The sequence below is a fragment of the Acomys minous genome (genome assembly GCF_964271855.1).
Source record: "Acomys minous genome assembly, chromosome: 14".
NCBI lineage: Eukaryota > Metazoa > Chordata > Mammalia > Rodentia > Muridae > Acomys > Acomys minous.
Window position 1 is genome coordinate 12,807,045 of NC_140496.1, and position 16,321 is coordinate 12,823,365.

The 16,321-nt window shown below is 45.7% G+C and overlaps 1 protein-coding gene across 2 annotated transcripts in view; it reads left to right on the forward strand.

Annotated features, from left to right (window-relative positions):
• The window catches only part of MAF (MAF bZIP transcription factor), a 344,816-nt gene that overhangs the window by 64,028 nt on the left and 264,467 nt on the right, over positions 1–16,321 (forward strand). The window lies entirely within an intron of this gene.

The window sequence follows — 16,321 nt, forward strand, 5'->3', positions numbered from 1 at the left end:
ATGCTCTTGACTATTATACAATAAGAGTGTAACTATGGGACTGGAGAGACAGTGTAATGGGTAAAAGTGTTTCTTGCTCTTGCAGTGAAGCCAAGTTTGGTTGACAGCTGTAACTCCAGCTTCAGGGAACCTGACACCCTTTTCTGGTCTTCATCAAAACCCACATACTTATGGCATAGATTCACATGCAGGACTCATATGAATAAATAACAATTAAAATAAAATTATTTTTTAAAAGAATTTAATTTCTTAGTTTTGTCTGTTTGCTTCCTTGGTCTTTGTTTTTGTTTTGGGTAGAATATTATGCAGACCAGGATGGCGTGAAAAAACATGGCGAAAGGGGTCTGTTTGTTTCTTTTACCTTGAATTTGATCAGCGCACAGAGGCCACCCTTTCTCACTCACAACTTTTGTCTGATTTCATAGAGACCAGGCCATTTGTTGCTTCTCTTCTGGGTACAGACTTTGCAGAGTACAAAGCAATCAATGACGCAGACAGAAACAAGCCATCTCTGCAATGCAAACCTTTCTCATCAACTGGATATTGTTTTCTCCTTTTCCTTTTTCATTTATCAAAACTCCAATGCAAGTTGGTTTTCAAAGATCAAGCTCTTATGTGCTTGCAAGGCTCCTCTGACAGCTGCGGCACGTCTCAGATGGAATATAGGTACCAGGCAATGGGGAGATGGCAGAAGCTGGGAGGGCTGGCCTCTTGCCTGTCCACTTGCCTCCTCCTTTGGCTATTCTCAGAACAGAGTTTGGACCTCTCCCTACCCAACACTCCAGTGAAGTAACTGGAGAATTGTGTGGTAGTGAGTGCCTGAAATTCCAAGAATTATGAGTTCAAAACTAGCTTGAAATACATAGTAAGAGCCCACCTCAAGCCAAAGAGACAGAAAGCATCCAGGACTCGGAGAGCCAGGTATCGCCAGGACAAGCTTGCCAGACTTAGAAAATACAGTGACAAGAAGCCCAGTTCAGTTTGAGCTTCAGAATACAACAGCTGTATTTTTAGTATAAATAAGATATCACACAATGCTGGGAGCTGCTTAGAGTTTCTTGCCGCTTTTCTGAATCTCAAGGGGCAGGCAACCTACTTTGCCTGACAGCCTAGTGTGACATTCCTTCTTCAGTGGCACTCTGCTAGCTCTGAACCCACCCATGTGCTTTGCCTGGTCATAGAACACTTAGGTGTCAGGTCTGGCCTTCATGTCTCCTACATCACACTGTGTCTTTCTCCCTGTACTTTACAGGGCCTAAAGATGTCTGTTTTAGGAAACACGTTCCTAATTGTTATAAAGAGAAGAGGTACAGAGAACAGGGTCTGCCTTGCCCTAAATCTTCTCCCTGGTTTTGTTTTTTGTTTTTTGGGTTTTTTTGTTTGTTTGTTTGTTTGTTTTTAATTTTCTGAAAACGGGAAAACCTGGATTCTACTCCCAAGAAAAGCCCAGGTCAGTGAAGGAATGTAAAATTTCCACTGCAACAGAAGCAAGACATGGGATGTTTGCCAGCTGCTTCTTGCACTATGCGACCCACGTTGGCTTTGAACTCCTAGGACCTCAGCGTTAACTGCTCCAGTGCTGGGATTACTACCCCACCCCACTCTCCAATTACCTTTCCTGCAATGTGGGGTGGTAAGAGGCCCCAACTCTGTTCTGAGAATAGCTCCTGATCCCCCTGCCTCTGCCTCCCAAGTGCTGGGATTACAGGTGTGCACCACCATGCCCAGCTATCCAATTACTTGAGCAGAGCGTGGAGCTGAAAGAGACTCTGACTCCGTTCTGAGAATAGCCCGTGCGTGTTTCATCCTCCTGACCCTGCAGACACTCGGTGTGGCAGAGGGCTGAGAAACCCAGCACTTCGAGTGGTGTGACTTTACCAAAATCTTCTTGGCAAAGTGGGCCCACAGCTTGTCCAGGTTTCTCATCCTCTGACACCTCCTTCACCTCCCTCTCCTTGCCATCTCCCTAATAGACAGACACATGTTTGATTCAAGTATCTTTTCTAGTCACAGAGAATGGGCTGAAGGGAAATCAATGACCATTTCTCCTGTAGTTCCGCGTGTTGGGCATAGTGATGGGAGGAAACTGTGAGAGCCTCAAAAGGAGCCAGTGAGCCACAATTCACCAGTAATTCATTTTGTTAAAACAGTGGAGAAAGTTGGCAAAACTCAGGTAATCAGAGGCAAAAATAACAGTCCCTCATTTCTTTCACATTGGGAAAAACCTTGATAGACAGTTGGACCACCTTTGTTCTATTTTTTTTTTTTTGGTTCTATCTATTTTTGCCTCATAAATAAAAATCTCCCCATATTTGTGAATATTATGAAACACATTTTATAGGCTTAATAATATTCTTAAATATCTTAACCTGACTTATTCCATCTAACCTACTACTTGTGCATTATTCTAAATGATTTAGGTGTTTTTTACATAATGAAATTTATGGTCTAAGGAGGTAGCTCAGATGACTGGGTGCTCACCAAGCATGCGCAAAGCCAGAGTGCTCACCGAGCATGAGCAAAGCCAGAGTGTTCACCGAGCATGAGCAAAGCCAGAGTGCTCACCGAGCATGAGCAAAGCCAGAGTGCTCACCGAGCATGAGCAAAGCCAGAGTGCTCACCGAGCATGAGCAAAGCCATGACTTCTGTCTTCAGCACGACATTAATCAGGTGTGGTGATGCATGCCTGTCATCCCAGCATTTGAGAAGAATATCAAGACCAGCCTAAGGCCTATTCTGATGACTTCAAGTGTGTGTGTGTGTGTGTGTGTGTGTGTGTGTGTGTGTGTGTGTGTGTGTGTGTCTGTCTGTCTGTCTGTCTGTCTGTCTGTCTGTCAATGTATCTGTATGTGTGCAGATGCATGCAGAGGACAGATGTTGGCATCAGGGTTCTTCCTCAATTACTTTGCGTTTATTTGCCTGAGACAGGGTATGAACCCGGAGCTCACTGCTTTGGCTTCTCTGACTAGCCAGCTCATCCTGAGATACCCACCTCAGCCTCCCAAGAACTGCAATCGCGAACAGCCTGCCATGCCTGCCTGTCTTTTGTATGAGTTCTGGAGAGCCACATGCCAGTCCTCACACTCAAGGTTGCCTTATATGAGAAATGCGAGTCTTGCGATGTGTCCTCCAGCTAGAAGAAATGTAAAGATCGAAGGACTTTAAAACAAAGTGTTTTGAAGTGTCTTTAAGATTGGGCACTCCATCAATACGTGTCATTGGGTCCCACTTGACACTGTCATCTGAGGCTTTTTTTGTTTAATTGGTTCTAGCTCTTTAAGAGAAGAGTATTTCTCCTGGTGCTTGGAGAACATAACATTCATCATCCCTTGTCTGAAATTAACTTAAAACAACATTTACCAGTGCTCAGACTCCATGCCCCATCGATGCCTTCAGCCAACATTCTTGAAATGTCAGTCCTCCGCTAGATACTTATACATATTTTCCTTCATTTAACCTTTACAGAGCACCCTCTGAGATATTATTAAATTATCATGGCTATTATTATAAATGCTCCTTTTAAAAACATTGATTTGGGAATAATTATAGACTCACAAGAAGTTGTTGAAATGGCACAGGGAGTCTGACTGTGTTTCTCCCAATGTTTCCCCCATAGGGAATTCTTTATTTTGTTTTCCAGTTTTTGTTCTCTCTCTCTCTCTCTCTCTCTCTCTCTCTCTCTGTGCACATATTAATGCAAAAGGGAAGTGAGGCCCAGGACAGCTGTTTTCCAGCTTCTGGTTCATGATGGGTAGTGACTGGTACAAACTCAGTTATTGCAAAATCTAAAGCAAAGCCACTACCTGTGTTTGCCCAGCGGAAGGGGTAGCACAAATTGATGAGAGGCCAGCCGGAGTCTCTCATTCCAGATCCAGCCTTTCCTCCTTAGTCCCACACTGCCTCAGGGTGCTCATGGATGGAGCCGGCCACTAAGTCTTTCAAGTTTGACCTTCAGCTGTGGGAGGAACTTGGCTTGGCTCAATTAAGGACAGGTAAAAACAGAATTAGAAACCCGTGATGGCTCGATGGCTTTTCCATGTCACTCTGGACTGTTCAGGGGAGCCGAGGGGAGATCCTGAGATGCAGAACTCAGGGAAGCCCTAGATGTGGCTGGAGGGAAAATGCATACTGCAAGGCAGGTGCCTCTGAGAAACCCTCATTTTTAAGGACCTCTGAGTAGTTAGTGGCTATGAAAAGAAGAAGAAGAAAAAGAAGAAGTGCAAGATGACTGAGTTCAGTTTCAGAGTCTGGGATTCTTCTGTTGGTAACGTGCAGAATGTGCAGAAGCTCCCACATCTATCCAGGGCTCTGGATAGGAGTTGCAGGCTCACGGCACGCTTCCCTCTCTCTTTTTCCTACCTTCGAATTGATATCTCAAAGCCTTAAGTCAAAGGGCGTTCTTTTAGCGGAACAGGCTATTTTGAGACATGGCTTGACATTCCCTAGGACCAAGGCCTGCTGCAGCGCTACCAAAGCCCCTTCCTGCTGAGTATGGATGTCAGTGTGCAGAGAGAGCCCTGCTTTGCTCAGTCTTGTTTGGCTTGGATGATTTTGCTCAGTTCCTACACAAGCGATAAGGTTTTTTTTTGGGGGGGGGTGGGAGATGGGGGGGCAAAGTTGGTGTTTCTGTTTGTTTGTTTGGTGCCCAAAGCAAGATGATTTGCCGTCCATTGGGACAGCCTCTGTTGACTGTGTGGGTAGTTCACAAAAGCTAGAAACATCCAACCACATGAGCTTGGCTTCCTCCTCCAGGAGCACCGTGCCAGAAGAGCAGAGCACTACATAGTGGAATCACTGAAGAGAAGGGGCAAACACTGCGGGGAGCTTGGAATTGAACCCAGCCATAGAGTTAAAGGGGGCAGAGACCACTGTTTGAATATGAGATCCCTGGCAGCTTGACCTGGAAGCTCAGATGGCATTTCAGTTTCGAAGCCCTTGCCCATCTACTCTATTGGTCTCAGAACAGTGTACGTCACAGGCACCATCTTACCAGGCAGACCCTCTCAGGCAGCTCTTCCAAAACCCTTCAGGTGTTCTCCAAAGGGCTGCGAGATGTCTCATAGATTCCCATCCCCCAAGTTTCTTTGAAAGGCGCCATCAATGACAGTAAGCAAATGAAAGGACCCAATCTGGGCAGAAACATCCCAGAAAGCCCGCTGTAGGAGGACACTAAGAGTTGGCATTGGAAAATGATCTGGGTGTGGATTTGGCCGCCTTTCTTTTCCCTAGCTGAGCTCTGGAACTCTCTTCTGCACCTGCAGGAAGGGAAACACTGCTCAGCTTTGCCAGCAGGAGATTCTAAACAGCTGAATGACTCCCTTTGTCTGGGGAGTTCGTGCTTGGCCTCTAGACATTGTCTAATTCCTCTCAAATGTGATAAAAGGCCAGCATAGAGCTAGATTTAGAGAAAGTAAGAGTGAGACTCCATATGAAAATACTGGGGAAGTGGCTCAGGGTTTAAGTACTTGCTGCTCTTGCAGAGGACCAAGGCACAGACTCCAGCACTCACATCAGACAGCTCGTAAGTACCTACTCCTGCAGTTCTGGGTTATCTGATGTCTTCTTTTGTCCTCTGTAAGCACCTGAATGTGAGCAGTGCACATGAATACACTCAGGAACATATACACATACACTTTAAATAAATGAATATTTTTAAAGGTAAAAAGGGGCCAGGGGGAAAAGAAAGAAGAAAAGGAAAGGAAGAAAGACTGGGATTTTGTGGTCAGTTATAATTAGGGGAAACTTTGAGAGACCACAGTCTAATTAGAACAGACCCTAAAGTATGGCCAATCTCAGGAAATGGGCAAGTCATTCACTAAGTCATTCCAGTTGAGAAGCTCTTTAACGCCAGGATCCCTGTGGCCCTAGGGTTAACTTGTCCTGGTTCATAAAGATTTACTGGTGAATTTTCTGAAGGTTTGGAGGTTGCCATTACGCAAAGCCACCGCTAAAATAAAACCATGAAAAGTTAGGATCAGATCATTGCTGTTTTTCAAATGTCACAGAAATCCCAACTTTAAACACGTCCGTGCATTATGCTGTTACGTATGTGTTTGTTGTGTGCATCTGTGTAGCTGGCAAGTGTCAAGTGTGGTCCTCCTGAGCCATGTTCGATGACATCATAATAGCATTAAATGGCTAAGACTAGCAAAGTATTTACACCATAGGCAAATACTATAAAGTTTCCTTAAATCTCTCCTTGTGTATGTGTGTGTGTGTGTGTGTGTGTGTGTGCATGCGCGCGTGCATGTGTGTGCAACGGAATCCATTTGTACAGCCTTCAGCAGCTCTTTGCTAATTTGCAAGGACTATTGCCTAATATATAAAATGAATTATTGACCCTCCAGAGTCAGGAGGATGACACTGAGCCCACCATCTATGGATAACCACAGTGTAAATCCACTCACATTCAAGGCGGCAGAATAAAACCCAGCAGCACCGTGAGTGTAGGCTCTTAATGTTCACACCATTTCATTGAATTTAATTTCATAAATCATTATCAATGAATGGAAAGCCTCTTGTTGACCAAAATCGGTCATCTGAAGGCAGGGCAGTTCAAATCAAGGACATTGTTTTCTTCAAGTGTCTCTGAGAATCTTCTTGAAGTAGTCCAGAACTGTCCAGAAAGTGAGTGTGGGCAGCCATATCCTTCCTCTAGTATTCTTCCTTTTTTTCTTAGTCCATGGAATCATAAACTATTACTAGAAAGGCCACCACTCTTAAATATAATGGTTTGTGTGTTCATGTGTGTGTGTGTGCGTGTATGTGTGTGTGTGTGTATGTGTCCCATACCTGAATCTTTTTCTAGAAAGTCATTTGCAGATGTGATTATTCCAGAACATAAAAATAGGGAAAAAATGTTAGGTTTTTTTTTTCAACATTGAGCATCTTCCTGATTAAATGAAGGGAGTCAGAACACTCACACAATACCTGGAGTCAAAGGCTCCTGTTTCTCCCGCTGAAGCGTCCGTAGCTCTACTTTTAAAGGGCTTTGTCTTCATTCTTTCTAGTCTTTCTTTACCTGGAGTAATTTATGTACTTTAATTGTGCTTTATTCTGCTTGCCTTCTGAGTTGATCAAATCACTGTCAATATTGGAAGAAAGAGAAAACAAAACACAGCACCAATATATTAGACCTTTGTTGGCACCTGGAGGACCACTGTGTCCCCTCCGGGTTTGCGGCTACAGACCTGGCCCTGTTTTAATTTCTGTTATCTTGTGGATTCGTTGTTCTTAAGGTCCTAGACTATCACTTTACCCAAACATCCATCCACTATTGGAGGAGGCGGTAAAGCTCTGCATAGCTATTTATTTTAAGTGCCTGATTAAAATTTCATGAAAACAGGAAGTCGGGGAAAAAGAATAGATCGCAAGAGCAATGAAATCCGGGGCTCTGTAATTTTTAGCTCACAGGGAAAAAAAAAAGCGTTAAATCGTAAGGAAGGTATATTTTCAGTATCACGCTGTGGCCGCTAATGGCATATTTTGTCACTGGCCGGGGAGCTAGGGAACTAAGAATGGGTCCAATTTTTAAAATCTTATTACACAGTTTTGCTCTCATTTAGAAATTGTCACCTCAGAGTAACCTGATGCTGTTCTACTTAAAGCCGACCTCAGTGGCTGTATCAGTGTGTATGGTGACCAGGTCGTCTTCCGCTTAAGCAGCTAGCCACAATGTCCTCCCCCAGTTGGACGGTGCAGCATCATCTGTCCACCCCATAAGTTGATGCTGCCTAAGAACTTAATCTTATCTAATTCCCATATCCAATGGGATAAAGAATTTCGGGGAAAGCAAGTAATGACATATCCTTCTGCCAGATGATCACAGAATGATTTCCAGATTTAGTCAATGAGAAATAGGTTATTTTTTTTTTCCAATGAGGTGTGCATGAGCATTAAATTGTCGAGGAAGTCAGAATCTGAAACAAAACAATACAGAGCAAAACAAAGCCTACCATCCAAGTGGGAGTAATGGCAGGGGCACAAAAAAAAAAAAAGGCTTCACGGCCCTGCTGTCCTGCTGTCGTTGGAACGCCCAGGACTGGGGAGAATGTGAGATGGCCACTGGGACCTTCTGGGATGCCCAGCTGAGCTCTCATTTAGCTGACCAGACAGGAAGGAACTGCAACAGGCTAATGGTTAGATATATTTCATTTGCCAATCACCAATAAATCCTCATCTAAAAAGCAAGCCAATCCCAGAGGAAGGTGTAATCCTTCTGAGAGCGCGAAGGAAAATCCCAGCAAAAGGGTTACAGTAATGCCCCCAGCAAAGGCGGCAAATTAAGTCCCTTGCTAAAGGGTTAAGAAGGTTAGCTCTTCTAGGCTTAGGCTTCCTGCTTGCCCATTGAAACTGGTCTGAGTGGGAGATCAGAGGGTTTGTAGAAGAGGAGGGAAACCAATGGAGAATGCTGATGGGCACAGCTGGATGCCAGGGAGTGCCCCCTCGGGGCTCCCAAATCCCCCAGAGCCTAACTGGGACCCAGAGTCAGAAGAAGGGGCTGCTAACTCCAGGAGAAATGCATGCCTATGTGTACCAGGAAGTTTGGGGGCATTTCATGGTGACAGTCACAGGCCCCTCAGAGCTCCATTAGACAAGATGGGTGTGAACCATAGTAAACTCTTCTGCGCAGGGGGCGGTTATTGGCTTCAGTTAGTTCATGGGCCTCACTGGATGAGGGGTCCATGACCTTGTGCCTCATCTGAGTTACTTCATCTCTGCTTCTCCTAAACAGTGAGGGATGTGGTACTCCATCCTTGTCACCTCGGCACAATTGGCTCACCTTACCTTGGAATTCTTTACTTACAGCCAGACTCTGGATTTGTGGGGTCTGTGGTCCCAATTTCTATGACCTGTAGATACAATAATTAATAATAATAACAATAATAATAACAATTAATATGATAAAAAGTAATTGCATCTGTATTGGACATACACAGACCATTTTCTCATCATCACTTCCCAACATAGTAGTACAGCCTCTTCTATACCGTTGACTTTGCATGAAGTGAGGCACAGATGATTCTAAGTACAGCAGAGAATGCACACATGTTCTACACAAACACAATACTGTTTCATGTAGGGAATTTAGCATCCCAGGATTAAGATGGGATACTGGTACCAATCCTCCCTAGGGATAACTAACATGCCAGCACTAAACCCATCAGGACACTGAGTATCACTTATGTACTACTTGAGTTGTTTCATTACACCAAGTGTCTGGCTACAGTGGTTGTTTGGTAGTGAGCCTTCTAGAAGGAATGTATGGATGGACAAACCCATGCTTATAGATGGCTGTGAAAATTGTGACAACCGAGAGGTGTGAGTGTTCTTTTCAGATTTCCACAGACACACCGTTTTTTTCTATAGTTAGGTCTGGTTTAGTCTCGGGAAAAGTCTGTAGGTGTCTGGTCTCCAGGAGGAGAAACAATACAATACTCGTAAGGAATAGGAGTCTGAAGTCACATCTTGACTGGTTATTCATGTGAGAATAGCCCTGGCCAGGCAATGGACAGGCAGGGGAGGCAATAGGATGTCACCCTGGGCTGTCACGTAGAAAAGAGACCTGGACTCTAGTTAATACTATAACAATATCTGCCATCAAGCAATATTGTCCCATGAATCAGAATGAACCCAAGGTGACCAGAGAAGTGATTAGGTGGCAGGAGACGCATGTCTGACAGGGAGTGTTTTTATGATGCTCATGCTATGACCATTCACTACACCTTCAGGGTCCACCCCCCACGGGTCTGACCTTATTATCCTTGGGCTGGGGAAGATTTTAAGGCAGAAGACATCTTCTCTCACAGTTTGGAACTTAGAAATCCAAAACACAGCCCCAATGGGGTTATGGCTCTGCTCAGAATTCTCCAACTGTGTGGTATTCATGAAGGAAGCAACTTCTAGAAGCCTTAGTCAAGTCCAGCCTACGTAACATTCAGCTATAACAATGTCTTTTGCTCGCAGCCCCAGCAAGCAATCTCTGAAGCTGGTCTCCATCCAAGAGGCCCGTTCAGTACAACCCCAGCCCCGTCTCCACTCTCAGAGCTCTTGGCTGGTATCTGGCACTCAGCACGTGCTTCGCTGTGCCTTCAGATACAACGAGTGCGAACTGTGTGTGCCTGAGCCTTTGTGGCTTGACTTTGGCCTCCGCAGGGCCAACGTCCAAGTGCTTGCTGATGCCCCACCCTGTACCAAGCACGGGCGAGTCACTGTAGCTAGCAGGCCGCTTCCGTTTATTAGGGTTTTGTTGTTCTTTTAGGTCATGGGTCCTTCCACAGGGTGTGTGGTTAGAGGCTGCTCTAGATCTGCTTCTCCAGAGGCGTGTGCAGGAAGTGGCTTCCATCCTCGGTAGGCGCATTCCTCTCTTTTAGGAGAACTCAGTGTGGTGTCCACAAGGATTGTCCTAGTTTCACTTCTGTTGCTGTGGAAAAAAAAGAGAAAGCAACTTGGGGGATAAAGGGGCTTATTTCATCTCCAGTTGACAACACATCATTATGAGGCAGTTTCTGTGGCAGGCACTGGAGACAGCGGCTGGCATTGCATCTGCAGTCGAGTTCAGACAGAAATGAATGCACATGTCCTCTTTTGCTCACGCTCTCCCCTCTGTTACGTGGGTCAGGAAGCCCTGTCAAGGGAATGGTGTTGCCCAGAGTGGACTGGGTTCTCCCACATCAGCTAATTTGTAATCAAGACAGTTTCTACCACAGACATGTCCATGGACCAAGCCCTGGCTTGGTGCTAGGGTGCTGAGAGCCTTATCCGGGAGATGGCAGAGAGCTAGGACCTTGGAGGGTCAGTGATACAGCACAGCAACCACCTTGACTCCAAGCCAGGCTCTGTATCTAAGCTACTCTGTGCCCTGGAGCTGTCTCTTTAAACCTCTCTGAGTCTCCTACGCTTCTTCTAGCCCACCAGGCACCTCGGGTTCTCTGCTTGTGTGTTGCTACGCGGTGAAGTGGCACCTTCTTCGCACTGACATCACTTCCTTACAAGCACTGTTTCTACCTCTGGTCGTGGAGTTGTGCCTTTATTTTCCCCAGGGCCCAGCATTGTTGGTGGAAAATGAAGATGACAGGGCTGACATCTCTCAGACAGAGTTGTGATATGACGGTGCATTTAATAAATTGCCTACCATGCTTTCCCCCCCACTAACAGAGCAATGAAAGCCAATGAGTGTTATTTCATCCCATGTTGTCACTATCTGAAACGAACTCTTTTGCTAGAGTCAGCGGTATTATCTCTTTTGTAGAAATGGGGAAACTGAGTCTTGCAGTCACACGTTTATTATACATTTGCCCCCCCAATCCCACCCCATGTGCATAAGTGCATGTGTATGCATGTGTGTATGTGTGTGTGTCTCTGTGTGTGTCGGGTTATACACATTTGTGTGGGGGAAGGTATATATGTGTCTGTGCATGAGTTGGTAAACTTTCTGGTACAAGAACCTGCAATGAAAGGGTGAGGAAGATGGCTTCGTTGGTAAAGAGATTTTAGAGTATATGTTTGTGGATGCCAGAATATAACCTCTGGTTATTAGTCTCAGTAGCTTTTGCCTTAGTTTTTAAGACAGAGAGTCTCTCAGTAGCCTAAAACCCACTAATTCTCCTGAGACAGCTGGCCAGCAAGCACCTAGGATCCTCCTCTCTCTGTCTCCCCAGCACCGGAATCACAAGCACACGTCACCATATCCAGCTTTTTGTGTATGTGCTGGGATTCAAACTCGGGTCCTCATGCTTGCTGGCAATCACTTTAGTAACTAAGCCATCTTCTCAACCCCTTCATTTCAGCTTCTTGTACTGCAAAGGCTGCCAGGATCAAGAAGGTGGTTTTATTGTTTTCCTTTCTGGAAGACTCAGAAGGGAGGAGGGACTGGTTCAGGCCGGTTAGGAAGCTGCTCTGGCTGGAATTCCAGAGTCCATAACAGGAAGAACCCAGAGATCCTGCAGGAAATGTTTGCTGAGGATTAATGGCGGGCTAAATGCTGAGTGTAGACTTTTCCCTTCCTCATCTACATTGGGGATCTTTACTTTTCCTTTTTAAAGATCAATGTGCTATATATTTTTCTCTGAAGGTTCATCTATTAAACCCACAGTGTTTAAGCTCAAAGACCGTTCTCCACCGTGTAATTAACCCCCATGGGGTCCCATTAAAAGCCAATGATATTTTATGATTTTATTAACAAAAAGCAAACAGGGGAGGTGCCTGTGGAGCCTGGGCTTTGGTTTGCACCCTCACTTGAGCACAAGACCATCCCTCTGGCAGTCCAGCTTTCTCATGCCTTGGGCCCAGTCTAAATACTTTATAGTGTTATGGCTTCAGGTTATCGTTTCATTGAGTCTTAAAGGGAAGCCGACTTCAGGGGTGAAAGGGGGATTCTCTGGAGCAAGGCTCCTGGGTGATTGAAATAAGGATGTTGGCTAAGTTACTTAAACTCTGAGCCTCTACTTACTTATCTGAACAACAGTAACAATAACAGTGCTTGCTTCCGAGGGGACACTGTAAGGATGCAGTGAGATCAATAGTTGAGGTGCTCAGCAGGATCCCAGACACATGGTGGCCACCCTTCAAATACAGTCTTCCTGTTTGTTAAGCTGAACAGTAAGTAACCTTCATGTGAGCTGGGCAGGGTAGATTTCAGGGCGTTGTGTGCATGTTTCCAAGTTGGGGAGAGAGCTGAGATGGGTGGGAGAGCATGGCTCCAGGGCTACCCAAGATCAGGGCTAAGCTTATACCAGATCTGCTTTTGTCAAGGCCAGTACTCTCAATTTTCTCCCAGAGTTGCCCCTGTGTTGGTGGGACTGACTACAGAGTGCCTGAAAGAAACCATTTTCAGATCCCAATGCCTAGTTCAGGACCCTGGTCATCAGGGGAAAGATGAGGTAAAGGAAATGCCATGCTGGGTGGGAGGGCTATGGCCTGGGCGTGGCCTGGGTAGTTCTCAGATCTCAGGAGAACTCAGCAAGGTAAGGCACATGGGATATACGTGTCACAGGGGGAGTCAGGCTGGACACTTGAGTATCTTCTGGGCTATAGAGAAAGCAATGGGCCTTACTACCTGGGAGGTGAAAGCCCACTGGAGTGTGGTCTGAGTCCAACTAAGAGACTCACCCTATCTCCGGCACTCCAAGGCTCCACAGCTCTTGGAAAGAAGCCAAGCCTGGGAGAAATCCAGGCCACACCCAGGGCATACGCTTACCACCCATCACGGCATCCCCTTCACTTCATCTTGCCTCTTCTGGTGGGCAGGATTCTGAACTGTGCTTCAGGCCCAGAAATGGCTTGTTGGTGTGAGTGTGCATGCTTTGGGTATGGATAGGGTGCAGTTGCCCATCACAAAGGCTTCCAACTCCCCGCACTCCCCGCACCCCCTGCACCCCAGCCTCAGCTCAGCCTTCACAGATAAGGAGCATACAAAATACACTGTCAGGGCAGGCCAAGTGGTGCTAGGAGGGCTGTCAGGACGGCCCGAGACACCGGGTCTTTTCCCACCTATGATAGGAGCAGAGTCCTGGAAGAACTCAATGTCGTGTCATGTGAGCCCAAGGGTTAGGACAGGAAGTATGAGCCAGCACTATCAGAACAGGGCAAACCACAAGCAGGAAATCTGGGCATCCGAGAGCAGCGTCGCCTGGCTTGGATCCTTGCCAGGTCACTAGAGTTGTAGTCCCTCCTTGACCCCCAGGGCCAGTGGATTGTTAGCGGTGACAGGTGATAAGGAATTGGGTTTTTGCATTGCCGCAAACATTGAATGGGTCCAGTGATTGCTTCAAGGAAGGCGACTTCCTTAGAGGCAGCAGAGAGCAGCTGGCCCTCATGGGGATGGTAGCTCTTGAGTGTAGCTCTCCTTGGCATTTCATTTAGACAAGGCAGGTGGCAGGCCTCAGATGTGTTCCCTCTGTCTCTGTCTAGCCTCTGTGTTTATGCAAACATGCCAAGCCTGCTTGCTTTAGACCTCTTCTCATGGGACGCTCCGTGTCTTTGATGTTTCCCGGGAGGTCCCATGGCTGTATCTAGGTCTCATAAATTTAGGTATACTAGGCTCTGCTGTGGAGAATTAGGCATGCCAGGGAACTTCTCTTGTCCTCAGGGGTTCAAGGAGAGAATCATGGTGGCCTTTAAATGGGAATGACAACAATCAACAAGATAAGAGGGAGGAACTTTGGAGAGTAGACTAAACTAGAAGATGTTAGAAACACTGCTGTGGTCTCACTCGATGAATCGTCTATCTTTAAACACTTGGACTCCTCAGATACAAATATGGTTAACAGCATTAGTTGATCTTTAGACATCACCTGCTTTGTTTTGGGAATTGTTCTTAGTATTTCGTGTGTGTGTGTGTGTGTGTGTGTGTGTGTATGTGTGTGTGTGTGTGTAACTAGGCTATACAATGTACTTTTTTCCTTGCACGGATGAGGATCCAGAGACCAAGCAACTTTTCCAGAGCAATTCATCTGATCAAAGCTGGTACAAGGTCAAGTCCAAACCAGCTGCCTACAGAATTCATACAACTAGCCACCACCAAGTACTCGGTGACTGAGCCATATCTCCAACATTTTATGTTTTGTTATTGATGTTTGCTTGCTTGCTTGCTTTTGCTTTTTGTTTTGGAGACAAGAGTTGCCAAGGTTGACCTTGAACTCACTCCATGGCCCAGGTAGACCTTGAACTCATGTCCCCCTGCCTCAGCCTGCCAAGCAGCTGGGATGACAGATCTTCACCACTTATTTGGTAATTTGAGAGAAGAACCAAGTGGAAGTGGCTGTTCTCTGTGATTGTCATCCTGTGGCGAAACCTGGCCTAGGTAGGCTCCGAGCCAAGGAACTAAGATGAGAAAAGAGCCCTTAGTGGTTTTAGATTCTGCAACCGCGCGTGATGGACAAAGACCTTGCTGGTGTTGCTGGGGGCCAAGTGCCCAAAACAGGCAGTGAATTAAAAAGAGCAGTGTTTCATAGATTTGGAGAAAAAGAAGTAAGGACTTCCATTCATAGAAACTGGGATATTCAGAGAGGAAATGAATAATTCTGGCGTAGGGTCGGAGGGCCCGTGGGCCTCAATACTACTCAACTATATACAACTGAATTTAAAGAAAACCCTGGAAGGCTGGGGCCCTGTGTTCAATCCTCAACTTGAGTTGGGTAGGGGAGTGAGGCAAGTGCTGAAGTGTCTTCAACATTATCAGATAATATATATTTTAAAAACATCTCATGAACCCAGTTCTAAGCTGTGTTCCTCAGCTTCCAATTCCTGGGACCAAATACACAAGGAAGAAGAGGCCACTTTGGCTCATTCCTGCAAGGAGCAGTGCTGTGAGCGCCTTCCCAGACAGCACCAGTCATCATCATTGACAGGGTCATCACTAGAAGTCTAAATGAATGACCATGTCTGTGGGGACAAATGATGGCCGTTGTTAAGCATGGCCTTCATAATAGGCAGTGGCATCTCCTGTGGCATCTCATTCAGTCCTCACGCAGAGAGGGGTTAGGTGCTTTTCCACATTCCCTTTACAATTTTAGTATGTGTATGTAGTGTTGTGTGTGGTGTGTGTATGTGTCTGATGTGTATGTGTGTGTATCGTTGTTGTATAGGTACATGCAGGTGGGGGTCAGAGGTCAATATTTGGTATTTGGTCTCTTCTCTTAATCATTTTCCACATTTATTTATACGTATTTACTTATTTATTCATTTAAGGCAGGATTTTATTGTGTAACCTTGGCTGTCCTGGACTTACTAGAAAAGTTAGACCAGACTGGTACATACACAGATCTTCATGTCTCTGCCTCCCAAGTGTTGGGATTCAAGGCATGAATCACCAAGCCCAGATCTACTTTTATTTTTTGAAACTAAGTCTCACTAAACCTGGGTACTGATTAATTAGGCCAATAAGTTTCAGAGATCTGTCTTTTCTTCTCTTCACCAAAAAAAAAAAAAAAAAAAAAAATGGGATTGCAGGCTTATATCCCTGTGCCTAGCTGTTACCCTGTGCCCAAACAATGAAAAGAATATGTCAGAGTTCAGAAAACATCCCAGGTCCTGGAATCTAGGGGAACAGGAGACTTGGATACTGGAAGAGGGCTACTGCAAATGTGTGGTCCACTAGGGAGGAAGCCAGATCATCACTGAAGCATGTGTAACCTTGCCAAGCAGTTGGTTCTCAGCATTGGCAAGCCAGCCAATATCCAGAAAATGGGGACCAACTTGGCTGCTCATGGGCACCCAGGACCAGCTCCTCAAGGCAAAGTCAGGCATGTCTGGTCGTTCAGTATCAAGGTACCTTCTCATCTAAAAAAAAATGTGATTGAGAACAACACCATCAATAACC